The following is a 13,856-nucleotide window of genomic DNA, read 5'->3' as shown; positions in this document are numbered from 1 at the left end:
GCTTTGGGGGTCATATTCATGAAGTCTGTGCCCAGTCCTACTTCCTGAAGTGTTTCTCCTACGCTTTCTTTAAGAAGTTTTATTGTTTCAGGGTGTATATTTAATTCTTTAATCCACTTTAAGTTGATTTTAGTATATGGTGAAAGGTATGGGTCTAGTTTCATTCTCCTGCATATTGATATCCAGTTTTCCCAGCACCATTTGCTAAAGAGGCAGTCTCTTCCCCAGTGTGTAGACTTGGCGCCTTTGTCAAAGATCAGTTGGTTGTAGGTTTGTGGGTTGATTTCTGGATTCTCTATTCTATTCCATTGATCGGTGTGTAAACAGAAAAATTCTTTGAAGTTCACACACTACTAAAATTCACCCAAGGTAAAATAGATAAACTGAATATTTCTATATGAAGTCCAATTCAAAGAAATTGAATTGATGCTTAAACACCTTCCCAAGAAAGATAATTCCAGGTCCAGATGGTTTCACTGGCAAACTATACCAAACATTTAAAGACGAATGAAAACCAGTTCTACACAATCTCCTCCAGAAAATAGAAGAGGAGGGAACATTTCCCAACTCATTTTATGATGCCAGCATTACCTTGCTACCAAAACTAAACAAAAACATTACAAGAAAAAAAAAAAAAGAAAAGAAACAATACAACAATATCCTCATGAACATAGATGCAAGAATTCTCAATGAAATTTTAGCAAACTGAATATAGCAATATATAAAAGAATAATAAACTACGTCCATGAATAGTTTATCCCAGGACTGAAAGGTTGGTTTAATATTTGAAAATGTATCCATGTAATCCATAATGTTAACAGAGCAAAGAAGAAAAAACACATTATCACATCAATTAATACAGAAAATACATTTGACAAAATCAACATCTATTCATGAAAAACTAGGAGTAAACTAGGAATAGAATGAAACTTCCTGAACCTGATAAAGGGTGTTGTGGCAAGCAGAATAATGACCTTGAAAGACGTCCATGTCCTAAGCCCTGGAACCTGTGAAATGTTAGCTTATGGCAAAAGGGAATTAGAGTTGCAAATGGAATTAAGGTTGCTAATCAGCTCACTTTAAGAAGGGGAGATTATCCTGAATTATCTGGGTAGGTCCAACTTAAACATAAGCGTCCTTATAAGTGGAAGAGGGAAGCAGGAAAGAGAGAAACAGAAGGATGACAGCATGAGAAGGACTCAGTCCTCTGTTGCTGGTTTTGAAGATGGAGGAAAACTACCAGAAGCTGAGGAACTTGGGCAACCTCTAGAAGGTGGAAAAGGCAAGGAAACAGATTTGCCCTCAGAGCCTCTGGAAGCAATGCAGCTGCTGTGGATTGAATGTTCCTCCCAAACTCATTGAAGCTTAAATTGTGTTGCCCAAAGTTCCAGATATTAGAAACTTGGCCCCCACTGTTAAGAGAGTGGGAAATCCTGTTATGATAATTGAAAGGTGGGACCTTGAAGAGGTGATTAAGTTGATGGTTTGATGGTGGTCATGGGCATGGTTCTGAGGGCTTTGAAAGGAGAGCACAAGAGGACCTCTCTCTCTCTCTGCTTCCGCCATCTCACAATGTGAGACCCCTGGGTCACTGTCGCCACCAATAAGACCCTCATTTAATGTGTTCCCTGGACTTTAGACTTCCAGCCTCTGAAATTGTATGGAATAAATTTCATTTTCTTACAAATTACCCAGCTCCAAGTATTTTGTTATAAGCAGCAGAAGCAGACTAATACATCAGCCCTGCTGACACATTGATTTTATCCCAGTGAGGACCATTTTAGATTTCAGACCTCTGTAACTCTAATATAATAAATTTGTTTTGTTTTAAGCCACTAAGTTTGTGGTAATTTCTTACAGCATCAATAGAAAACAAATACAGATTTTGGTACCAAACATAAGGTGCTGCTGTAACAAATAACTAAAAATGTGAAAGTGGCCTTAGAACTGGGCAATGGACCAAGGCTGGAAAGATGTGAGGAGCATGATAAGAGAAAACATATATCACCTTAGAGAATATCTAAATCGTCATGAAAAGACAGTTGGTAGAAACACAGACATTAAAGGCACTGCTGTTGAGGGTCAGAAGGAAGTGAGGAACATGTCATTGGAAACTAGAGGAAAGAGGATCCTTGTTATATAGAGGCGAAAAGCTTAGCAGAATTTTGTCCTGCAGTTATGTAGAAAGCAGAACTTGTAAATGATGAAACTGTACATTTTGCTGAGAAGCTTTCTTTCTTTCTTTTTTTTTTTAAAGATGACTGGTAAGGGGATCTTAACCCTTGACTTGGTGTTGTCAGCGCCACGCTCTCCCAAGCAAGTGAACTGGCCATCCCCATATAGGGATCCGAACCTGTGGCCTTTGTGTCACCAGCACCACACTCTCCCAAGTGAGCCACAGGCCGGCCCTGCTGAGGAGCTTTTGAAGCAAGGTGTTGTAGTTGTGACCTGGCCTTTTTGCCACTTTTAGTAAAACACAAGAGGAAAAAGATAAATTAAGAGAAGAACCATAAAGGAAAAAGGAACCAGACTTAATGATTTGAGATAGTCTCAGCCTATCCAGATTGCAAAAGATACTAAAATTAAAAGATTCATTAAAGATTCATTGTGAAGAAATCATGCTCTTGAAAAAGGTGTGACTGGACAACTTTTTCCCCATACATCAGAAAGATAAAAATGTCACAATATTCACTCACACAAAAGGCTGTGTGTGTGTGTGTGTGTGTGTGTGTGTGATTTTCGTGGCTGGCCGGTAAGGGGATCTAAACCCTTGACTTTGGTGTTATCAGCACCATGCTCTAACCAAGTGAGCTAACTGGCCAGCCCATAAAAAGCTTTTGAAAATATTAAATATGTGACACATAGATGCCCTCAGCCATCACAGCAGAAGCCAAAAATAGAGATGGGATTATCTAGGAAACCTCTGTGGAGAAGCCTCTTGCTCTAATAGCGTGAATCTCCATGACACACACGGGAGACCTTCAAGGTTCTTGAGAATTTTATACCAACAGAAACAGTGCCAGCTTAAATTAAAGAGATGAAGAGAATATGGAAGAAAGCTGTTGGACCGTTGAAATTCTACAGACAGGAAGGAGGATAATAAGACTACTTAGCTACACATGCTATCTTTCATGAAAAAGCAAGGATAGCCCAGAGGGGAGGGCTGTGAGCCATGGAGTATTATTCCCAGGCCTTGATACCAAATGGAGACCGCCTAGCTGGACTTTAGAATTTCTTGGGAGTAGTGATCCCTTTTTTCCTTCCATTTTTTCCCCTTTTGAAATAGAATGTCTACAATTGGTATCCTTTGGCTATCTCACCCTTGTATCCATTGTACTTGGGGAGCAGATAACTCAGTCTTAAGTTTCACACATTCACAGATAAAGAAAAATTGTGCTCCAGGATGAATTATATCCAGAGCCTCATCCATATCTGAGTTAGATGACCTACATGATGAGATTTGAGACTTCTGAGCTGATGAGACTTAGATGCTATTTGGACCTAAATTGATGCTGGAATTGGTTCAGAATTGTGGGGACCCTGAGATGGGTGAATGTATTTTGCATGTGGGATGTGTTTTGGGGGCCATAGGGAAGACTGTGTCAGCAGAATAATTGCCCCCGAAGATATACACATCCTAATCCCTGAAACCTGTGAATATATTTGTTTACATGGCAAAGGAGAATTGAGGTTATAGATGGAGCTGGAATTAAGTTTTCTAATCAGCTGACCTTAAGATGGAGAGATTATCCTGCATTATCTGAGTGTGCCCAGTGTAATCACAAGGGTCCTTATAGGTGGAAGAGAGAAGCAGAAGAGAGTGAACCAAAGGAACAGCAGTGTGAAAAGAACTTGACCCTCTGTTGCTGGTTTTGAAGTTCAAGGAAGAGGACCACAAGCTAGGGAATGTGGGCAGCCTCTAGAAGTTTGAAAAGGCAAGGAAATTTATTTTCCCCTAGAGCCTCCAAAGGTAATGCAGCCCTGCCAACACCTTAATTTTAGGCCATTGAGACCCATTTAGGACTTCTGACCTCCAGAACTGTAAGGTAATAAATTTGTTTTGTTTCAAGCCACAAAATTTGTGGTAAGTTATATCAGCAGCACTAGGAAACTAACACAAGCATCTACTTTTAAAACCCGTGGTGTCTGAAGGTAGTGGGCTATCAGAACTTATTAACAGTAGTGCCACAAAAGTTGGTTTACAACCCTCTACTAATTTTTATTTTTATTTTTGTTTGTTTGTTTTGGTAGCTGGCTGGTAAGGTGATCTGAACCCTTGATCTTGGTGTTATAACACCAACTGAGCTAACTGGCCAGCCCCTGTCTCCCTAAATTTATCTATAGATTTAATGCAATTCCAATCAAAATTCCAGTATAATTTGTAATAGATATAGACAATCTGATATATATGGAAAGACAAAAGAACTAAAATAACCAAAATTATGTTGAAAAATAATAAATTGGAGGATTCACACTAAATTTTAAGACTTACTATAAGGCTACAGTAATCAAGACAGTGTAGTTTTGGAGAAAGGATAGTTAAATAAATCGATGAAATGGAATAGAGAACCCAGAAACAGACCCACACAAGTATGGCTGATATTTTTGGGGGGATGGGAAGTGCAAAGACAATTCAATAGAGAAAGAATAGTCTTTTTAACAAGTAATGTTGGAACAATTGGTTATTCATATGTGAAAAAAAGAACTTCAACCTAAACCTCACACCTCATACAAAAGTTAACCCCAAAATGGATGATAGACAAACGTAAAACACAAAACTATGAAACTTTTAGGAGAGAACATTCATATTCCTTGGTTGGGCCAAGAGTTCTTAGATATAACACCAAAAGCACAATCTCAAAAACTTTTTTGATATATTGGAATTCATCAAAGTTAAATAGTTCTGCTCTGTGAAAGAAACTTAAGATAACAAAAAGAGAACACTTCTAACCCATTATATGAGGCCAGCATTACCCTGATGCCAAAGCCAGATAAAGACTTCACTAGAAAAGAAAATTACAGAAAAGACATTTTAAAAAACAAGCAAAATTTTTTTTAAAAACCCCAAAAGTAGGAAGAAAATTACAGATCATGATCCCTTATAAATAATGTCCAGAAATTCTCAACAAAACACTAGCAAACTAAGTGCAATAGCACATTAAAAGGATAATTCATCATGACCGAGTAGGATTTGTCACAGGAATGCAAGGTGGCTCAGCATAAGAAAAACAACCTTAATAGAACAAAGGATAAAAAATGATATGATCATTTCAATTGATGCACAAAAAGCATTTCACAAAAGCCAACACCTTGGGCCGGCCCGGTGGCGCACTGCTACAGTGCGCCGTTTGGGAGCACGGTGGCGCTCCCGCCGAGGGTTCGGATCCCACATACAGACCAGTTCCCGCTCACTGGCTGAGCGAGGTGTGGACGCAGCACCGAGGTTTGCGATCCCGTTGCCGGTCCTGGTCCAGTACGGGCGCGACACTGAGGGTTGCGATCTGTTGCTGGACACGAAAAAAGACAAAAAGGAAAAAAAAAAAAGTCAACACCTTTTCATGATAAAACACTCAGAAAACTGGAAATGGAAGGGAATTTTCTCAATGTGATAAAGGCCATTTATGAAAATCCCACATCTAACTCCATATTCAATAGTTAAAGACTGAAAGCTTTCCCCCTAAGATCAGGAACATGACAAGGATGCTCACTTTCACCCTGCTATTCAGTATTGTACTGGAAGTTCTAGCCAAAGAAATTAGACAAGAAAAAACAAAAACAAAAACCAGTCATCCAACTTGGAAAGGAGGATGTAAAACTATCTCTATTCACACATGACATGATTCTATATATAGAAAATCCAAAGAATCCATAAAAAAAACTATAAGAGCTAATAAACAAATGCAATAAAGTTGCCCCATACAAGATCAATACACACACAAAAAAACAGTTGTTTTTATATACCAGCAGTAAGCAAGCTAAAAAGGAAATTAAGAAAACAATTCTATTCATAACAGCATCTGTATTAGTTTGCTAGGGCTGCCATAACAAAGTACCACAGATTGGGTGGCTTAAACAACAGAAATTTATTTTCTCACAGTTCTAGAGGCTAGAAATCCAAGATCAAGATGTCAGCAGGGTTGATTTCTTCTGAACCTCTCTCCTTGACTTGTAGATGGCTGTCTTTTCTCTTCATCTTCACATGGTCTTTCTATTGCATGCATACATGTCTGTGTCCAAATTTCCCCTTCTTATAAGGACACCAGTCATATTGGATTAAAACCCACCCTAAAGGCCTTATTTTAACTTAATTATCTCCTTAAATGCCTTATTTCCAAATATGATTACATTCTGAGGTAGGCTAGGACTTCATATGAATTGGGGGTGGTGGTGCACAATTCACATAACAGTATCCAAACAAATAAAAGACTTAGGAATAAATTCAACCAAAGAGGTAAAAGAGTTGTATGCTGAAAACTACAAAACATTGCTAAAAAAAAATTAAAGAAGACCTAAATAAATGAGAAGACATCTTGTGTTCATGGATTGGAAGGTTTGATATTGTCAAGATGACAATACTACCCAAAGCAAAGATTCAAGCATTTTTTATCAACATTCCAAGAACCCATTTGCAGAAATGGAAAAGCTGATCTTCAAATTCATATGGAATTGCAAGGGGCCCTGAATAGCCAAAAGATCTTGAAAAAGAAGAACAAAGTTAGAGGACTCACTCTCTCTGATTTCAAATGTACAACAAAACTACATTAATTGGAACAGTGTGGTACTGGAGTAACAATAGATGTATAGACCAAGGGAATAGAATAAACCCAGAAATAAACCCATACATCTATGGCCAATTAATTTTCAACAAAATTGTCAAGACCTTTCTGGCCGGCCCGGTGGCGCACTGGATAGTGCGCCGCTTGGGAAGCGCGGCGGCGCTCCCGCCCGAGGGTTTGGATCCCACATACAGACTGGTTCCCGCTCACTGGCTGAGCGAGGTGCGGGAGCAACGCTGAGGGTTGCAATCCCGTTGCCGGTCCCCGGTCTGGTACGGGGGCAACACTGAGGGTTGCGATCCGTTGCCGGACACGGAAAAAGACAAAAAAAAAAAAAAAAAAAAAAAAAAAAATTGTCAAGACCTTTCAATAGAGAAGGAAAAAACAAACAAAAAAACCCCAAAAATGCAAAAAGTGAAGTCGGACCCCTTCTTCATACTATACATAAAAAACAACTCAAAGTGGATCAATGACCTAAACATAGGAGCTAAAACCATAAAATTCTTTGTTTGCTATTTGTTTCAAGGTTTATTGAGATATGATTGACAAAAATTGTATATGTTTAAGGTGTACAGCATGATGTTTTGTTGTTTTTCGTGGCTGATCAGTACAGGGATTGAACCCTGGTATCAGTTTTTTGTTGTTGCTGCTGTTGTTTTAAATAAAGCCAGGTTTTTTGGTGGCTGGTCAGTACAGGGATCGAACCCTGGACCTTGGTGTTATCAGCACCACACTCTAACCAACTAAGCTAACCGGCCAGCACATACAACATAATGTTTTGATCTATGTATACATTGTGAAATGATTACTACAGTCAAGCTAATTAACATATATATCACCTCACATTTTATTTGTTGGTGAGAACACTTGAGATCTACACTCTTAGCAAATTTCAAGCACACAATAAATACATTATAATTAACCATAGTCACCATGCTGTATATTAGGTCTCCAGAACTTATTCATCTTATAACTGAAAGTTTGTACCCTTTGACCAATATCTCCCCTTTTCCCCCATTCCCCAGCCCCTGGTAACCACTCTTCTACTCTCTGTTTCTATGAGTTTGACTATTTTGGATTCCACCTCTAAGTGAGATGCAGTATTTATCTTTCTGTGTCTGGCTTATTTCACTTAGCATAATGTCCTCGAAGTTCATCCATGTTGTCACAAGTGGCAGGATTTCCTTCTTTTTTAAGGCTGGATAATATTCCATTGTACATATGTACTTAACATTTTCTTTATCCATTCATCTGTCTGTGGACACTTAGGTTGATTCCATGTCTTGGATATTGTTAATAGTGCTGCAGTGAATATGGGCATGCAGATATCTCTTTGAGGTACTGATTTTATTTTCTTTGGATATATACCCAGAAGTGGGATTGCTAGATCACATGGTAGTTCTGTTTTTAATTTTTTGAGGCACCACCATAGTGTTTTCCATAATGGCTGTAGCAATTTACATTCCCACCAACTGTGTACAAGAGTTTCCTTTTTTCCACATCCTCACCAACACTCATTTTCTTTTGCCTTTTTGATAATTGCCATCCTAATAGGTGTGAGGTGATATCTCATTGTAGTTTTGATTTGCATTTCCCTGATGATTAGTGTTATTGAGCACATTTTTATATACCTGTTGGCCATTTTTATATCTTCTTTGGAAAAATGTCTATTTGGGTCTTTTGCCCAGTTTTATTTTATTTTGTTTTATTTATTTATTTATTTTTTCCTTTTTGTCTTTTTTTTTTTTTTTTTTTTTTTTTTTTTTTTTTTTTCCGTGTCCGGCAACGGATCGCACCCCTCAGTGTCGCCCCCGTACCGGACCGGGACCGGCAACGGGATCGCAACCCTCGGCGTTGCTCCCGCGCCGCGCTCAGCCAGTGAGCGGGAGCCGGTCTATATGTGGGATCCGAACCCTCGGACGGGAGCGCCGCCGCGCTTCCCAAGCGGCGCACTATCCAGTGCGCCACCGGGCCGGCCCTTTGTCTTTTTTTACTGACCGGTAATGGGATCGCAACTCTCGGTATCGCGCCCACACCGTGCTCAGCCAGTGAGCGGGAACCGGTCTCCACATGGGATCTGAACCCTCGGCGGGAGCGCTCCCAGGCAGTGCACTCTCCAGTGCGCCACCAGACCGGCCCCTTTTGCCCAGTTTTAAATTGGGTTATGTGTTTTATTGCTATTGAGTTGTATGAGTTCCTTATATATTTTGGATATTAACCCCTTATTGGATATGATTTATAAGTATTTTCTCTCATTCTGTAGGTTGCCTTTTCACTTTGTTGATTGTTTCCTTTGCTGTGCACAAGCTTTTTACTTTGATGTAGTGCCATGTGTTTATCTTTGCTTTTGTTGCCTTGCTTCTGGTGTCATGTGTAACAAATCATCATGAAGACCAATGTCAAGGAGATTTCCCCCTATGTTTTCTTCCAGGAATTATATGTAAAACCATAAAACCCTTAGAAGAAAACATAGGGGCAGTTACCTTGGAGTTGGCAATGGATTTTTAGATATGACATTGAAAGCATGAGCAAAAAAAGAAAAAAATAGATAAATTAGACTTCATCAAAATTAAACACTTTTGGGCTGGCTGGTTAGCTCACTTGGTTAGAGCATGGTGCTGATAACACCACGGTCAAGTCTTCAGATCCCCGTACTGGCTAGCCTCAAAAAAAAAAAAAAAATTAAACACTTTTGTGTATCTAAGGACATTCTCAGAAAGTGAAAAGATAACCTACAGAATAGGAGAAAACATTTGCAAATTATATATCTGATAAGGACCTAGAATCCCAAATATATAAAGAACTCTTACAGCTCAACAACAAAAATACAAACAACCCAATTAAAAAATGGGCAAAGGACTTTTTCCGAAGAAGACATACAAATGGCCAATGAGCACCTGAAAAGATGCAGAACATCATTAGTCATTAGGGAAATGCAAATCAAAACTGCAACAAGGTACCACTTCATACCCACTTAGATGGCTATAAATTAAAAAACCAGGAATTAACAAGTGTTAATAAGAATGTGGAGAAATTGGAACTCTCGTACATTGCTGGTGGGAATGTGAAGGCCCAGAGGTACTGGAGTGGTGTGCCTGGTTGTGGGAGGGGGGGTCCAGTCCCTGGCTCCATGCCCTAGGCCCCTGGGTGGGCCCTGAGGCACTGGCATGGTGTGCTTGGTTGAGGGAGGGGGGTCCATTCCCCTTCTCCATATCTCGGGTCCCCAGGTGGTGCCCTTTATTTTTAAAAAGTGTAGACTGTGATATTCCAAAATGACTCTGGAAGTCACCTGCCAATTTCCCAAATCCCTACATGAGAAGCGGGCATTTAGGTGGAGTAGAGAAGGAAATGCTGAATTCTCCTGTAGAGAATTCCAGTTTCATTTTCAACAGGTATGGACATCCCAGCTCCTGAAAAGCCATGAAGGTTGAGAGCTCAGACATGCTGGGAAGTCAATAACTTATTTTTTAAGAAAGCGGTACTGTATTTACCTCCCTCACTATAGGATACCATGTGATGTTGAGTTCTTCCTGAACAACAAACACAACTAGGACCAAAAAAAAGAAAGAAAATGAAAAGACAAAATACAGACTGGAAGAAGATACTTGCAAATCAAGTATTTTAGAGATGCTTTTGTTCATCCATCATTTGGCTACCGATGCTACAGGTTATTTAGGAAAGGCAGGGTAAGTAATTTATTCTCTTCCCTTTATTAACCAGTTTTCAAGAAAATGATTTGGTTCCCTATCTTCTGGAGGCAACTACTTTTTAAAAGATCATTTAAACTCATGAATTCAAACATATTAAATGGGTCTCAGTCAAATTGCAATTATTACCTTCTTGAAGCTCACATTGTCTCATCTGTGGCCAGTGGAATTGGTTCCAAGTCCTTTTGACATGGCCCTAGTAGGCTTTGATGGCTTCGTCACTATCTGCTATTATGATAAGATTCCTGGGTCATCTTGTACATTTCCAGTCCCAGACCTGGAAACAGCCATTTCTTCAAAAAGCACTGGGTTCTTTCCATGGGAAATGGTATTTCAAGGCCGCATGCTGGTGCCAGGGTTGCTTATCACTACTTTGCTGATCATTGTTTCTAGGCCTCTTCAGCAGAGAGAGCTAGAAAATGCAGTGTACGTGCACACACGTCCTTTTTAAAAATAAACTATCTTATAAGATCATACTGGCATTTTCAACTCAAATTTAGGAATACAGGTTTGTTTGTTTTTTTTTAAAGAAAGATGACCGGTAAGGGGATCTTAACCCTTGACTTGGTGTTGTCAGCACCACGCTCACCCAGTGAGCGAACTGGCCATCCCTATATGGGATCCGAACCCGAGGCTGACTTGGTGTTGTCAGCACCACGCTCACCCAGTGAGCGAACTGGCCATCCCTATATGGGATCCGAACCCGAGGCTGACTTGGTGTTGTCAGCACCACGCTCACCCAGTGAGCGAACTGGCCATCCCTATATGGGATCCGAACCCGAGGCCTTGGTGTTATCAGCACCACACTCTCCCGAGTGAGCCATAGGCCGGCCCAGGTTTGTTTGTTTTTTAACTTAATCTCTTCTATAAATTGTATCTTTATTTCCTTTCTTCCACACCAAAAATGCAGGTCCTCAAAGATGCAGGGATGATTGGATTAGAATATCTCATAATTATTTATTTACTTTATCCCACTGTGCTGGGGGCTCCAAAGACCACCCCATGTTCAGTGACTTGCTAGAAGGACTCACAGCACTGAGCATATAGTTGTACTCACAGCTAAGCTTTATCACAGCAAAAGGATATGCAATGGAATCATCAAGTGAAAAAGACACAGGCGAGTCTGGAGGATGCGGTTCTCAGGCTTCCTCATGCCGTCTCCCTCCCAGGAGGGCTCAGGCAGAGCACATTCTTCTCCTAGCACCGGAATTGCAGGAAGATGTGTGATGCTTCCGCCCAGGGAAGCCCATTAGAGACTCAAGTGCCCAAGGGTTTTATTGGCACCCTCTGCCTAGTGCTTACCAAAATTCTAGACTCCCAGAATGAAAGCCAATGATCAGCATATACCACTGTTTGCACAAACAGTTTAGGCACAATGAGTCATCCTTCTTAGTTAAGGAATGCTGGGAACACTCCCAAAATCCAAGTTCCCAGCTACCAGCCAAGGGCCAACCTTGCAAACAGGCCTTTCAAAGGAGAACAGTCCTAGGACTGCTATGTTAACCCCTGTATGCATAGTCTACTCTTTAGCCCTTGGCCAAAGCATCTTTACAGCAAAATTATCAGTAGGACCCATGCAGCAGGGGGAGAGCAACCTGCAGGACTGACCTCAGTTATACCCTCCAGGGGTCCTGGATTTAGCCAGTTAAAGTAAATCCCATCAAACACGAAGGTCTATCCTAGAAAGGCAGGTGACTTCCTACTTAAGTTTCTGTATTAATTGTTTTTACCTGGCCCAAGTCACTAATTGATGCTGAGCACAACTCTGGCCAGTAAGTAGAAGCTGACCTGAGTGCCTTCCAGGGTGGAGGTGATGTCAGATAGTAAGGGTACACATGCAAGTACAGTCCCAGGGGGCACTCGTGGGCCCCCTAGAAACCAAGAGTTTACGATTGTTAGGGCACCCATGCAGGATATATATTCTTCAGGCAGGACAGCTGAGCAGGAACCCCATTGTGGCCTTCTACCGTGGGAACTTTAACTCTAGGGTTCCCCATCCAGTCCAAACAATTCATTTGTGTTTTCAGAGGGACTTCCAGAAGGCAGTCAGTTCCAAATAGTTTTGCTAGTGTACAAAATCAGTTCATCTTCTTTATGGGAGTGTATGCCATCTGGAGGTGTTCTGTGTAGGAAGTTCAGGACCTGGGATCACTCCTACTGTCTCATAGTCAATGCTGTCAGGTGTCTGATTGGAGGTTCAGCAGCCAGTTTAAATTCAAAGTACTCACAGCAGATTGGAAATGAAACATGGGGCATCTTTCTACAGGAAGAGGAGAAAGCTTTCAGGAGCAGTTCTGAGAAAACAAAAGATCGTTAATGCTTTCTCTACTCCCCTGCACCTCCCCAGGTTTTTCTTTTTTCTCCATTGTTACAAAATCATCATGTCTCATCTAGTCATTGTAACTTCACATTTCCCAATCATTTCACTCTCATCTAGACCTTTTGTCAGGAAAGGTTGTATGCAAGAAGGTAAGAAACATTTTCCTAGGAAAACATTTTTTATGCAATTTAACCAGAAGGACACACCATGTTCAGGAATTGGTCAGGAAGAATTCTGAACTTTAAGATTTTTTTTTTCAAAATGGGTTTCCATAACTCCCCATTCCTTTCATCTTGCTCATTTACCCAGTGAGCAGCCTAGAAAAAAATCCAGTGCAGCTAGGGACAGCTGCATTGAATAATCAAACTGCTTTACTAAGAGATGCATGCACCAGGAGAAAGGTGAGGGAAGTAGAGTCAGGCTATCAGTCCATTGGTACAAACTGCAACTGATCCAGAAAGCCAAACTCAAGTCAACACCCACAAGGGTCCTCTAAGAGGGGACGCAAGACCAACCTGTGGGAAGTGGGTGAAGGGGTCACACTCCCTGTGATGTGTTCTCCCCCAGCCCACAGCTTTCCAGAGGAATCACAAGTCAGGAATGCAGTTTGTCTCTGTATCAGAAATCTAGAGCTGCTCAGCAGCGCAGTATCTAGATGGTTTCATGAGAACATGCCCTTTCCTGTCAGCATTCGTATGTGACCCAGACAGTCCAGTCAGCATCCATGTTTTTGTCATTTATGGCCCCACAGAGGCTGTCTTAAATGGGCGACACTTAGGATGAGTCCTGCTCTTTGAAATGAGTGTTCAGTTCTGCACTGCACAGCTCACCGCGGCTGAAACAGCTGCAGAAGACAGCATCAGCTTTCAGCTCAGACTCAGGCCCTGGCAATTAGGATCTGTACTGGGATTTTTACAAAGCTGGCGGCTTTTCTTCAATAGCAGCAAAGCCGAGACAATGAAAGGCCAGACCGCTGTGTTCCAAGTCCAAGTGACAAACAAGGCTTTGCTAAAGTCCTTTTTATCTTGTCCGTTTTAGAGTCTAAATAGACCC

At 40.8% G+C, this 13,856-nt stretch overlaps 1 non-coding gene across 1 annotated transcript; it reads right to left on the bottom strand.

Annotated features, from left to right (window-relative positions):
- Window positions 1-7,456: 7,456 nt before the first annotated feature.
- TRNAI-GAU lies at window positions 7,457-7,534 on the bottom strand. Its single transcript has one exon. It is a non-coding gene; the product is annotated as a tRNA-Ile (tRNA).
- Window positions 7,535-13,856: the final 6,322 nt, after the last annotated feature.

Source organism: Galeopterus variegatus, unplaced genomic scaffold (genome assembly GCF_000696425.1).
Source record: "Galeopterus variegatus unplaced genomic scaffold, G_variegatus-3.0.2 Scaffold1127, whole genome shotgun sequence".
Lineage (NCBI taxonomy): Eukaryota > Metazoa > Chordata > Mammalia > Dermoptera > Cynocephalidae > Galeopterus > Galeopterus variegatus.
Note: the sequence above shows the minus strand (reverse complement) of the source record. Positions and strands in the feature narration are given on the sequence as shown.